We start from the raw sequence: 13,842 nt of genomic DNA, 5'->3' as shown, positions 1-13,842 counted from the left end.
GAGGAGTCGCTGACGAATATTTTCCACTTGGTCCAATCTTTTTTCCATAACACTTCATAGGCTTTTGAATGTGATTTTGTTGAGGCGAAACATTTTCACAAATCTTTATACATTTAACCCCTTGCCGTGCCATTTAGCTCGACGAAACTCGGACCCAAGTGTTACGCGTCAACGCGTGGTAAGCAGATCAGACTGATATGCGAGATGATGTAACAACAATTATGAGACTCCTGACTAACTCTGGTGGCGTGCAGATAGAAACTAACATTCAATCACGACCCGGGCTCGTAAGGTTTACGTTTGATCCGACTATCTGTACACGACCTCGGCTCGTGATATTTACGTTTGGCCTGGCAATTTATTCACTAGCCTGGCTCGTCATATTCATGTTTGAGCCAAAATGTTCATCACGAGTCAGACTCGTTAAAGCTTGGCAAGGGGTGAAACTGTTGAATATCAGTGAAATTAATTAGACACTCTCATTTTATCATTGAAGTAAAATGAATTGGAGACACCTCGTAACCATTTCCTCGGCATATTAATGCAATTTTTGACTGCAGCATGTCCTTTCTCCTGGGGAAAAAGTGAAAAAGTGCAGCGGCTACAAAATTCATTATATTTTATTAGTTAATTAAAAAAGTTCCTCATATCATCTTGACCGAAAAGTTCCCGGAATATATTCAGAAAATTCAAAATACAATTTTATTTCTCTAGAATGATATTATCGCCTTCAAATTGCTCTCCATCAACTGCCACGCACTTACGCCAGCATTTGATCCTGCTCTCGAAACTTTTCTGGAACTTTATTTTCGGTACAGTCATCAGAGCCGTTTTCGAGTTTTCTATTATTTCCTTTCGGCTGTTAAAACTAGTTTCGTAGTGGTTTTTTGACTCGATCAAAATCCCAGAGAGCCATATCAGGTAAATGGGGTAAATTCGATGCCTGTTGGATTTATTCGTTTCGTTTCGTTTCTTGGTCAAAAATTGGACATGGTGCAAAATGCACGAGTTGTTTTCCCACAAATCCTTTCTTTTTTCGCGAAATGCGAGTTACTTCACGTAAGCGTCTCATACGCCTAAATGGTCCTTATTAACCTGTTAACTAGGTATGACGAAATATTTCGACATACATAAAAGCCTTCTGCAATGGGCACGACGAAATGTTTCGTCATGGAAATTAATAGTAATACGTTCTACGTTGTTCTTATCTATTAAATCTTAAAATGGTTACATATTGTATATTGAATACATTTGAATTATAAAATATTTTATTAAAATAAATAAAAACCATAAGTTAAAAACGATATTCCTTTATTATTTGAGGTGTGATATTACTTATCGCTGCGAAGAACAAGTCCCCATTCTGAAACGAGTTGAGCAATAGCTAATTCCCCGGTTAACAGGTTAATTGTCCGACCTTCTGGCAAAAATTCGTAGTGTACAATCCCATTGTTATCTGATGCTTTCCATTTCAATTCGATTTTGAGCCGAAAAACAAAATTGTCGATAAAAAAAATATTTCGGGCGAACAAAAAAATACGTCTCTCATTATTTTGACCAGAGAGCAACATATTTGAGTTATATCGAAATCGAAGAACATGTCCCGAATAGCCCGGTTGAATTGAAATGGAAAGCATCATCTATAAAAACGGTGAGCAAAGCTTTCTTTTTTGACGGAAAATGACGTGGTTTTTTGGGTCTTGGTTCATTCAAAGCTTCCCACTCACTCGCCTGATGTCCACACGCTATCGTACTCATAAAACCACATCTCTTTACCAGCAATGATGCGTTTGATGAATGTTGGGTCGGATTCTGCTTTGGAAATCACGTCTTTGATGATATCAACGTGGTCTCTTTTCTGCATAAAATTCAGGTTCTTTGGGACCAACTTTGCAGCAGCACTTCGCAAACACAAATCATTAACTAAAATGCCCTGACCGGTCCATAAGCAATGTTCAAGCCCTCTGCTAATTCTTTGATGGTTAATTTTTAGGAAAGGATCAACTTTTTTTCGCTTTATTGGTGTTTTCATAAGTTTTCGTTGTGGATGTCGGCGTACCACTTTGTTCGTCATTCTCATTGGACTCACGCTTTCTTCCAGTCGTAAACGGCTGTTTTCTTTAGAGTATCATTACCGAAACACGTAAACAGTTTCCTAACCTTTCTAAGGCTTTCGCACCATTCAATCAATTTTTTACGCAGAGTTTAATACAAATCTTGCTACAAATTAAATTTTTTTTTTTTAAATGCAGAGGTTGATTTACTCAAGACGGCGTAACTTTTACAAATGTTAAGCAATTTCGTTGGTAGGAATATTAATCACAGAAATGGAACTACACAAAACACCAAAAAAAAAAAAAAAATCAATTGACCTATAGCGCCATCCTTTGGTTGTTCCGGGAACTTTCACTTGCAATCATATTCCTGTTAAAGCAGCTGATTAAGTACTTCGAATTACCCCTTTTCGCTTGCCGATTCTGTGAAAAGTTTTAAATTTTGCGGGGTGGATCCACAAATTCTTAACTACGAAAATTCGGATTCTAGCATAGGAGTGAATATAAAGTAGAAGGCAACACGTGGAATTATATACCGTTATGGCATATCGCTTGTGCAAACACTAAATCACGATTTCTTTTATTCAGGCTAACTTGAAAAGTGCCATAGAATTTAAAAATTTTTTCATTGTTCGGAGTTAGAATCCGTACATTCTAATACATAGTATTTGGAATAGTACAGGCTAACAAAAAAAAAAAAGAAAAAAACAATAAGTCCTATTCTTTCACTTCTTCTAGGAACTTTATGCAATTGTGATGTCTTAACTCTTAGAAAAAACAAAATACTTTGAAAATCACTAAAATATGGATATGTGACTTTCGTACGTACATACATACACATCTACTGTCTGTCTATATATGGTTAATGATAAACGTAGATAAAACGCGAGCATTGGTACTTGCAAATAATCATTTCATGCCTCATTCACCTGTTTTATTAATATGAAAAATATTTGGTACAACCTCGCCGTCGTCGCTCCCAAATTTTCACTCATTCTCATACAAATATTTTGTTTCTGTGCCGAATTCCGTTATTGTTGTGTACAATGATGGAGGGGAAATAAGTAAATTAAAAAAAGTATTGCCATCTATATCAATTTAACTAACCATCTTAATATATATAGACATATATTTATTTATGAAAGCTGCCTAGCTGTTTAGCTATGGGAGTAAAAACTTAGTGATATAAATACCATACTTATATATGCAGAGAAATCTAATATACAGTAGCGGACACTGAAATTGGGACACTCAAAAATTCACACAATTTGTATTTTTGCGCATCGAAATTAATTTTAAGAATGGATAATACAGTTGCGAACATGAAAATAGGAATACGAAAAAAATACTAGATATTTAAAAAAAAATTTAGATTTAAAAAAAAATTGGATTTTTTCAAAAAATTTTAAATAACATTTTTTATTTATATTTTTTTCAATTTTATTTGGATTAAAAAAAAAAATTTTTTTGGATTTTTTCACCTTTTTTTGAAATTTTTTTTTTAATATAATATCTGATGTGATTAGAAAATTTGTATTATTATTTTGAAATATTTTATTCTTTAACTGATTGAATCAATTCCGTAACGAAAAACCAAATTTTGTATAACAAAAAATAGAAATTCGGGGCTTACAATAAAATAGTAACGCATTTTGACTCATTTTATAAAAAAAATAATTTTTTTTATTAAATTTTTTTTAAGTTAAAAAAAATTAAAAAAATTTATTTTTTATATTTAAAAAAATAAACATTTTTTTTTGGCGTTCACCTCTTTTTTACTTTATGTGGCTGACTTCATGTGATTCTCTTTCGAGCACCTTTCAATTCTGCAATGGTACAATGGTCTTGTAGGGAAGTTTTTCGTTTTCCTACCCGCTTTTCCCTCATTTTTGTTAAACACGAAATAAAATTTTGTATTTCTGTGTAAGATCTTTCATCTGATCTCAATTTGAGTTTCTAGTTTCGTTGTACTGTGGTGCAGTAGTGTTTCGCTCGTCCTACTGTAGTCAAAACTTAAGAAATATTAGTTTGGTGAAAAAGAAATCCATAAATAAATAATGAAAAATATATTCTCGTCTACATCTGGGGACAATTTTATTAAAATTCTTTGTATAACCTTAAAAAACTGAAGGCATAGCTATTTCAATGTTGTTCTAAACTGAAATCCCTTAACCCCTTGTAGGTATTTAGGTTTGAAATTTTCTGTTGTTTGATTTATAGGAAATAAATAAATGACTTCAGAATAATATTTTAAGGTTACAGCTATCTTCTAGCTCACATTTTTATATACATATTAGCTGTTTTAATATGAAAGTCTAAAAAAATAAGGACTGTGTAGAGGAAATTTTAATTTATTAAACAAATTTTCAAAATTATCAATAGCTTTTAGTTAGGGTATTTTTAAGGTAGTATTTTTGCTTTCTGGAAGTTGAAATTAGTATCAGGAAAATTATAACCTTACTAAATCTAATCATAGCACTAATTTCGCGTAGGGTGTTGTTATTGTGACGTAAAGTTAAAATTTTAGTGTGATTCAAATTCGTTAATGTTTTGTGGTTCGGCATTTCCCCTACCTTTTTCACGACTTACCAATCAAATAATGAGAGAATAAGAGGTATTTGAACTAAGGGGGTGGGGAAATTTTCTGGATGTGTGCGTATTTGAGTGCCCGCTACTGTATGCGAGTATAACAATTTTTGCCTAGTGCTAATTTACCTACAAAATTAATATTAAGAATAATAAATAATTGATTATACACTTTTGCTTGCATTTATCTAGATCGGAGAGCAGCACCTTAATGCATCTTTGAGTACGCACACACATTCATACTACCAACTTGTCAAATCGAAAAGAATTGAATGAAAAACGAACAAACTCGATTCAAACACATAATTTGGCTTATTTAGCTTACATATTTACCACTATTTACCAACAAATATCAGTATTAAATGGAAATTTATGTACGCGACAAGTAATTAGCGTATAAAAGCAAGGGTGAAGAAAATTGCATTAAAAATAAAAAAAATTGTTTAATTGCGAGAGACGAACACGTGTGCGAGTCTGCTTCATTTGTTTTTACTAATAGGACTATGAATAAGTTCGTGCGGTTTTACAACAGATGGCGTAACTTGATTATTATTCCATCGATCCACATTTCCAAACATTCATTGGAGAGCTACTGTCGTAAGGCACAAACGTCAGTATAAGTTTTTTATTTGAAGCGTAAACAACAATATTTTTACCACACTTGAAAATGTCGAATTTCGTGCCAAATAATGTGTTTTTGCGGGGAATTCTTCTTCATTATTTTAATATGAAGAAAAAAGCAGCCGAAAGTCATCGTATCTTGGTGGAAGTTTATGGTGAGCATGCTCTATCTGAGCGAACGTGCCAGAAGTGGTTTGCACGCTTTAAAAGTGGTGATTTTGGCTTGGAAGACGAAGAACGCGAGGGTGCGCCGCCAAAGTTCACGGATACCGAATTGGAGGAATTGCTCGATCAAGATCCGGCTCAAACGCAAGAAGAGGTTGCAAAAACTTTGGGAGTTGATCAATCAACCATTTCCAAACGTTTAAAAGCCATGGGAATGATCCGAAAGGTAGGCCATTGGGTGCCGTATGAATTGAAGCCAAGAGACGTTGAACGCCGTTTTATGGCATGCGAACAACTGCTTCAACGGCACAAAAGAAAGGGTTTTTTGCATCGAATTGTGACTGGCGATGAAAAGTGGGTCCATTACGACAATCCAAAACGTCGGGCAACGTATGGATACCCTGGCCATGCTTCAACATCGACGTCGGCGCAGAATATTCATGGCCTGAAGGTTATGCTGTGTATCTGGTGGGACCAGCTGGGTGTTGTGTATTATGAGCTACTGAAACCGAATGAAACGATTACGGGGGATGTCTACCGACGACAATTGATGCGTTTGAGCCGAGCACTGCGAGAAAAACGGCCGCAATACGCCGATAGACACGACAAAGTTATTTTGCAACATGACAATGCTCGGCCACATGTTGCACAAGTGGTCAAAACATACTTAGAAACGCTCAAATGGGATGTCCTACCCCACCCGCTGTATAGTCCAGACCTTGCGCCATCCGATTACTATCTCTTCCGATCGATGCAACATGGCCTGGCTGACCAGCACTTCCGTAATTACGATGAAGTCAAAAAATGGATCGATTCGTGGATTGCGGCAAAACCGACCGAATTTTTCACAAAGGGAATCCGTGAATTGCCAGAAAGATGGGAAAAAGTAGTAGTAAGCGATGGACAATATTTTGAATATTAAATTTGTAACCATTTTACGTCAATAAAGTTTCAAATTTCGAAAAAAAACCGCACGAACTTATTCATAGTCCATTACAATTAATTGTGAAGCGAAAAAAACAAACCTGAATAAATCACATACATTTTTGGTTCAAAACATAAGCAAGAGAAAGAGAAAAAAAAAAATGTAAAAAAAAACAAATTTTGGGGTTGTTTTACTAAAAAAATTTTTTTTGAGTTAAAAAAAATTTTAAATTTTGGATTGAAAACAAAAAAAAAAGATTTTTTTTTGGATTGAAACACGTTTAACGGTCTTACATACTTTTTTAGTTAAAAAAAAAAGCAAAAGATTAAAAAAAAATTTTGTTTGGATTGAAAAAAGTTTTCGAGTTAAGAAAAAATTTAAATTTGAAAAAAAAAAAAATTTAAATTGAAAACAAAAAAAAAATTTTTTTTTGATTGAAACACGTTTAACGGTCTTACATACTTTTTTGGTTAAAAAATAAGCAAGAGATTTAAAAAAAATTAAAAAAAAATTTTGTTTGGATGAAAAAATGTTCGAGTTAAAAAAAAAATTGAAATTTGAAAAGAAAATTTGTAATTGAAAACAAAAAAAAGTTTTTTTTTTTTTTTTGGATTGAAACACGTTTAACAGTCTTATTACCTGTAATGCTTGCATTTGTGTTGCAAAAAATGTTGACATAAGTACAATTGCATACATATACATTTCTGTGTATGCGCACATGTGAGAAAAGGCCGCTACTCTTTAGCAGCTAAAATATTAGTAATTATTATAACAATTGTCTCTAAAAACAGTCAAAATGTTGGATGTCAGCAGTGTTATAAAAACAGATGCATGCATATTTACATGAAATATTATTGTCCTGTGCTTTGACTCGTCACTGTGCTGTTTAAATGTTGCATGCTAATGGTGTTGTTGTCTGCTATTTAATATGACTATCAAGTTATATATAAATGTATACCCTTCGTGGGGATAGCTAAAATAAATAAATTAAACATAAATACTACATATATAAATGTGTATGTGTGCAGAATAAGATTTCGCTAATCCGCGGAAAATTAGAATATAAAAAAAATAAAAAAAATTTTTTTCGCTCAAAAAACAATTTATAATTTTAATTACATAGTTCACGCACATTGGGTTCTCAACTGCATGCTTGCAAGTGAATGCTTTCGAATTTCCATTTCATTACATATTATATATATATATATTTAACCCAGCCATCATCTTTTATTTCGCATATACTCGTATTTATCATCTTATATCTATGAATATGTAAGCAGCTGTAGGTAGTACTTAGTAGTAAATTTCCCCTCATAAACTACCTACTCACATGTGTTTCTATATACATATATTTTGTGTGTTCCGTTTTAATATTTATATGTTTTTTCTTTTTTTTCATCAATTTTAGTGACAATTTTATTTCTGATTTCGATTCAATTTTATATTGATGGATGTGGATAGACATACACGCACATGCAATACACTTTTACCATGGAAAACTATTTATAATAAATAAAATATGAATATATACAAAATGATAATTGGCTGGAAAAAAAAATATTTCGCAATCGCGCTCGCTCACGCGCCTCATCTTAATATACATCCATCTGTTTAAATATGAGCAACGAACGAGAGATCCTTAGCGAGTAAATAAATATAACAACAACAACATAGCTATTACCGATAATTCGCGCACACGCTCATCTCACCAACACCACCACCACCCACAACAATCAACTGAGTGCGAGATGGGCATTAACTCTCTCTCCTTCGGTAATGTTCACCTACCACCGCAATTACGTTGGAGGGGAATTTTCATTCACTGACGAAGGCGATCATATTCAAAAATTGCTGAATTTTTTGCTGTTATGGAAACTTGCAATGATTTAATTTTACTACGTTTACGAAAGTAAAATGATTTATGTATATGCGAGAATTTTAGAGAAGTCAGCTACCTAAAAAAAACAAAAACACAAAAAACAAAAAAAAAACACAAAGAAGAATGAAATGCCTCCTTGTGCACATGAGGAGGAGGTCCAGTTGCCATTTTGCAGGTTATGATGGTATGTATATCCAGTATGTCGGTTTCAATATTAAGTTATGTTCATACACATACATACATACATACATGACCTTAAACAGAGAATTATTATTTTTTTATTATTATTCATATTTAGATGTGATATTTTATAAAAAAATTTACACACAAAAATTAGTAAGTTCTAGCTGTAAGGGACTATCGAGCAGCACAAAATTGGAACAGTTTTTAAATCTGCTACCTGATCCACATCCAAAATTATTATTTTTTTTTTTTTCATAGATTAGCGAATATATGTGCTTGAAAAGCCAAACGAATTTATATAAAAAATTCTGAAATTTAAGAACTTCGCTATTTCCAAATCTCCAACGCAAGAATAGTAAATGAAAGAAAAATCAGTCTAAAATATATACGAAAGATGGCGATAAATTTCAATATTCGACATACAACGAATGTGTTTTCGGCGTTGCAGATTTTGCGGGAAAGCGAAGCTACTGCAGTCTTATATGTGAATAAATGTGTGATCACAACATAAATTAATTCTTGTTAAATAAGTCTAATTATTAAGTGCATATGAAACATAGTAGCCAAATGAAATTAATGAAAATTACGCTTTTTGCACTACTCGTTTTGGCAAAAGCGAAATATATTTACATAAGAAAACTTTTAGATTACATTTTGAGAAAACTTTAATCGAGTTATTAGAATAGTGAAATCTGAAAACTATGATAAGCTAATTGACCCTTTTGCATCACCGCTCGAAATGCGCGATGCACTCAAAATACCTTGCGCCGGCAAGACTTACTTTTACTGTGCTAATAAAAAGAACGCTGCAGAATTATTTTTCTCATACTTTAACGAAAAAAAAAGAAAAAAACGTTTATTAGGGATTATTCTGCGAGAGGGTTTTTGTCACGTGATGCAAAAGAGTTAAGCAGATAAGCATCGGAGCAAAAGCACTGCTTAAAATATAAGAGATCTGTTATTAGTTAATATTTTAAAAAATTGAATAGTCAGTTTGTGTCCTCTGTGTTCACAAGCAAAGCGTAAACAAATTTTGAGCTAAATGAAGTTCAGAATTTGAAGTTTGCCGATGGATAAATTTAATCTCATTCAAATTGGAATTTTAGGAATTTTACTGTGCCAACCAAAGGTTTGATTGCAATTTGTGCCTCGATGAATAGTAATAACTTTTGAGGTGCGAACGAATGTTTACCTACATAACTTGTCGATTAGCCAAATTTGAAGAAATAAAATGCGAAATATATAAAAATATATGTACATTGTTGGGAAATATAATAGAAACAAATAATTTCGTATAATTTTTTAAATTGTTTTTTCTTTTGAATTTCTTTTTTATTATTGAAATTTATTTTAGTTTTGTAATTCTTTGTTTTTTGTTTTTGAAATTTGTTTTTTATTTTAAACTTTTTGTAATTTTCTAAATTTTTTTTACAATATTTTAAACTTTTTTTAAATTTTTGAAATTTTTGTATTCTAAACTTTTTTTTTTAATTTTTATGCTAAACGTTTTTTTAATTTTTCAATTTCTTTGTTGACTTTTTTTCTTTGGAAATTCTTTTTTATTATTGAAATTTATTTTAGTTTTGTATTTTTTTTTTTTTTGAAATTTGTTTTTTATTTTAAACTTTTCGTAATTTTCTAAATTTTTTTATTCTAAACTTTTTTTAAAATTTTGCAACTTCTTTTTTTAATTTTTTTCTTTTGAAATTCTTTTTTCTTATTGAAAATTATGTTTTATTTTAAACCTTTTTAATTTTTGAAATTTTTTTTATTCTAATTTTTTTTTATTTTTGCATTTTTTTTTTTATTTTTTGCATTTTTTTTAATTTTGGCATTTTTTTTAATTTTTGCATTTTTTTTAATTTTTGCATTTTTTTTTTTAATTTTTTTTCTTTTGAAATTATTTTTTTGTTATTGAAATTTATTTTAATTTTGTAATTCTTTTTTTGTTTTTGAAATTTTTTATTCTAAATTTTTTTTAAGCAATTTTTTTTATATATACATTTTTTTTTTTTTGGATTTTTGAATATTTTTGTCGAATTTTTGAATTTTTTTGTTGTTTTGAATATTTGAATAGTTTTTTTTTGAATATTTTTTTTTTTTGAATTTTTGAATTTTTAAATCTTTTTTATTTTCGGCACCTTTTCATTTTCATTTGGTTTTTATTTAACAATTGTTTTTATGTATTAATTTTTTTTTACTTAATTTTTTTTTTATTCTTTACTTATTTATTTTTTGTTTTTATTAAAAAATAAAACATTTTTTTTATTTTACAAATTACTTTGGTGTTCAATTTTTGAAATTTTTTTATTTTAAATTTTTTTTACTTTTAATTTCTTGTATTATTGAAATTTTTTGCGCTGATCATTTCAAAATGTTGTACTAAGAAAACAGTAAATGATTATATAAAGTATGCAAGGTGGTTTGATCCCGTTGTAGGTCAAAAGAGAAGCGTTCTCCACCCATGGTGAAAATATGTATTTGTTGTTTCCACGTACAAATTTTTCGCATGGTGAGCAGCTGCGTACTCTAGCGAGTGGTGAATCGAAATCGGTGACTATAACACCAACTTTATTTAGTATAATTTTGAAAATGAATGGAATTTTTATAATGAAATGAACTGGGCAGAAATATGTCCAATTTTATAGCACAAGTTTTAAATATAAATGAGATTTTTTTAAATGAAATCAAACAGTTAAGTGGTAAACTCATGTCATGCTTTTTTAATCGTGCTAGAATCGTACATATGCACTACGCCTTTTTTGGTACTTTAGTTTGCGTTTGCAAAATCTGAATTATTGAATTGTAAAAGTCCCATTGACCTATTTCATGTAGAGTATTTATAATAAAAAAAAAATGTATAATGGAATTGCAGAGAAAACTGATGAAATTTGTTGACCTGACGTGCAAGTTGCGGTTGTTTAAAAAACAAATAATAATATTATAATTACGAATTTACAATAGGATAATTTACACATACACACATACGAATTTAGCCAAGAGCTGAGCCAATTTGAAATTGATGTTATACTATAGTATATACACACATATATTATACACTTGTACTTTTACCTAACTGAAATATATCTAGCCAATATTAGTGTTATTCAAATAAATTTTATAAGTGTTGAATAATGAAAAATCATAGCTATTTATATAAATGTTTAAAACATATTGAAAATGTCAAAGACTACAAACAAATGTTTATACAAACTCTGATTAACCTGAATCAGGGAATTTACAAAGGCAAGGAGCTGTGATTTCTCTCGCCATCTAACTTTTTGAAGGGGTAATTTCACCATACAAAATGCCTGCCTATCCATCAGAATCAATTAGTTTTTGTGTGGTGAAATTATAGTATTGACCCGTTGAATGAACTGAGAGTGCAGCTTCACGTCCTTCATTTTTTTTTGTTTTTTTTTTTACTTCTTCATTAATGTTGATTTGGCACATGTATATGTGTTAGTGTGTTTTTGTGTATGTAAAATTGAATATTTTGATATTTTGTATGAATTTTCGTCAACTTTTATTTAATATTTCTTATACATTTCTATTTTCAGCGTTTACTTTCATATCACACAAGTCGATGCTGAATACATATAACTGTAGTTTACCGTTATGCATGCTGTACCGTCTTGAAATTACAATAAGTTATGTATATCTGTTAAATACATGATTTGTATTGTTTTTTTTTTTAACTCTTCTTACCCCTTCAAATACTTTTGTGTTGATGTTACCACAAAGCATAGTTTAAACGTAAATGTAATATTTTTATACTCGTCGTTGCCTTATAGTTACAGTAAACTTTTTTTATTATTATTATTATTATTATTATTTTTATTAAACTATTTTTAATAGTAAAATGAACTATTCGATGTATTGTACAATTTTATTAATAATATTTGTTCTGTTGTGGTTAAACAAAACGAAACAAAAGTAATCGATTTTGAATGTTTATTGCATGTCTGAAATATATACCGCGTGGTGCTGTGCCCACGAAATTTTTGAACTTTTTAATGAAATGTTAAATGTGAGGAAAAAAGTTTTATCGTTGAAGCATAAGAAATAAAAGTGAAAATGTAAGAAGAATAAAAGTGAAAAAATAAGAAGAATAAAGGTGAAAAATAAGAAGAACAAAAGAGACACAAAAAATGAGAAGAAGACGAAGATAGAAAAAATCGCAAACAGAGTTTAAGTCAACCACTGAGCGTTGAATGTTTGACGATTCTAGTTGTGTATAATTAGTCTAAGTGTGTAATAAATTTAAGTAGCATTAAGAGCTCATTCACTCCAATGAAAACCTAACGACACATATTCTTTTGAAAGTAAGTTACGAATGTGAGCAACACCTTCTTGAAGATGAGTATTTTTTATTTTATTTTAATAAAATTTAATTTAATTAATAAAGTAGAAAATGGGCGTATTCAGTGCGCGCTTAAGAAAGGAACTTAAGGTATCTGTTTACTGTGCTTTTGTGCTTTTGGTGTTTTTTGTTTTAAGACTTTTACTTTACTATACTTCGTTTGCGAAAAGTTAAAGGATTGCATTTTTATAATATGAAAATCTAATTTTTTTTAGTATCAGTATTTATTTGAACCAACTAAATTTGTATTACTTTTTTCTTTAAATTCTTATATCTTATTTTTTTAATTTCTTTATTTAAAAATTTGTTCTTATAATTTTTTTTTGTTTAAATTAAAAAAAAAATGTTATATAAGTTTAAATTTTTATATAAATTTTTAAAATTCAAATGAAATTAAAAATAAAAGAATTTATTTATATAACAGTTTTTGGTTTAGTTTAAATAAAAATAAATTTAAATACAAAATTAAAATTACTTAAAAAATTAAAAAAGAAAAAGTTATATAAAAAATAAAGTGAATTATAATATAAAAAAACGAAATAAAGAATTAAAAAAATTTAAATTACAATTAAAAAAAAACATTGAATTATAAATTAAAAAAAAAACTCAGTTATAAATTAAAAAAAAAACTCAATTATAAATTAAAAATAAAATCAATTATAAATTTTTAAACATTTAAATTAAAAATTAAGAACAAAATTTAAATTCAAAATTAAAAATAGTTTTAACAAATTTTAATAAAAAGTTAAAAAACAAATGTAAATAAAGATTTTTAAGAAATTTAAGTCAACAGTTTTTAAAAAATTATAAATATTATTTAAATTAGAAAACGAAACTTTGTGTTTAAATTAAAAAAAAAAAACTTACTTAAAGTTTTAAAAATACCTATTTACATTTGTTTTTTAATTTTTTTTTTAAACTAAAAAAAAAATGATAAACGACTAAAAAAGAACAAAATAATAAAAAGTTAAAAAACAAACGTAAATAAAGAAATTAAGACATTTAAGTCCAAAGTTTTTAAAAAAATATAAATATTATTTAAATTAAAAAACAAAACCGTGTGTTT

The 13,842-nt window shown here is 29.2% G+C and overlaps 1 protein-coding gene across 1 annotated transcript in view; it reads left to right on the top strand.

The window, feature by feature from the left end:
- The window catches only part of LOC128855835 (signal transducer and transcription activator-like), a 67,234-nt gene extending 54,374 nt beyond the window's left edge, over positions 1 to 12,860 (top strand). Inside the window, exons 12-13 of the mRNA XM_054091039.1 lie at positions 7,760 to 8,414; positions 11,974 to 12,860. The gene's annotated coding sequence lies outside the window, so the exon portion shown is untranslated. The remainder of the gene's footprint in view (positions 1 to 7,759; positions 8,415 to 11,973) is intronic.
- The last annotated feature ends 982 nt before the right edge of the window (positions 12,861 to 13,842 follow it).

This window comes from Anastrepha ludens, chromosome 2 (genome assembly GCF_028408465.1).
Source record: "Anastrepha ludens isolate Willacy chromosome 2, idAnaLude1.1, whole genome shotgun sequence".
Classification (NCBI taxonomy): domain Eukaryota; kingdom Metazoa; phylum Arthropoda; class Insecta; order Diptera; family Tephritidae; genus Anastrepha; species Anastrepha ludens.
The sequence above is the reverse complement of the archived record's forward strand: the minus strand, read 5'-3'. Positions and strand labels throughout refer to the sequence as shown.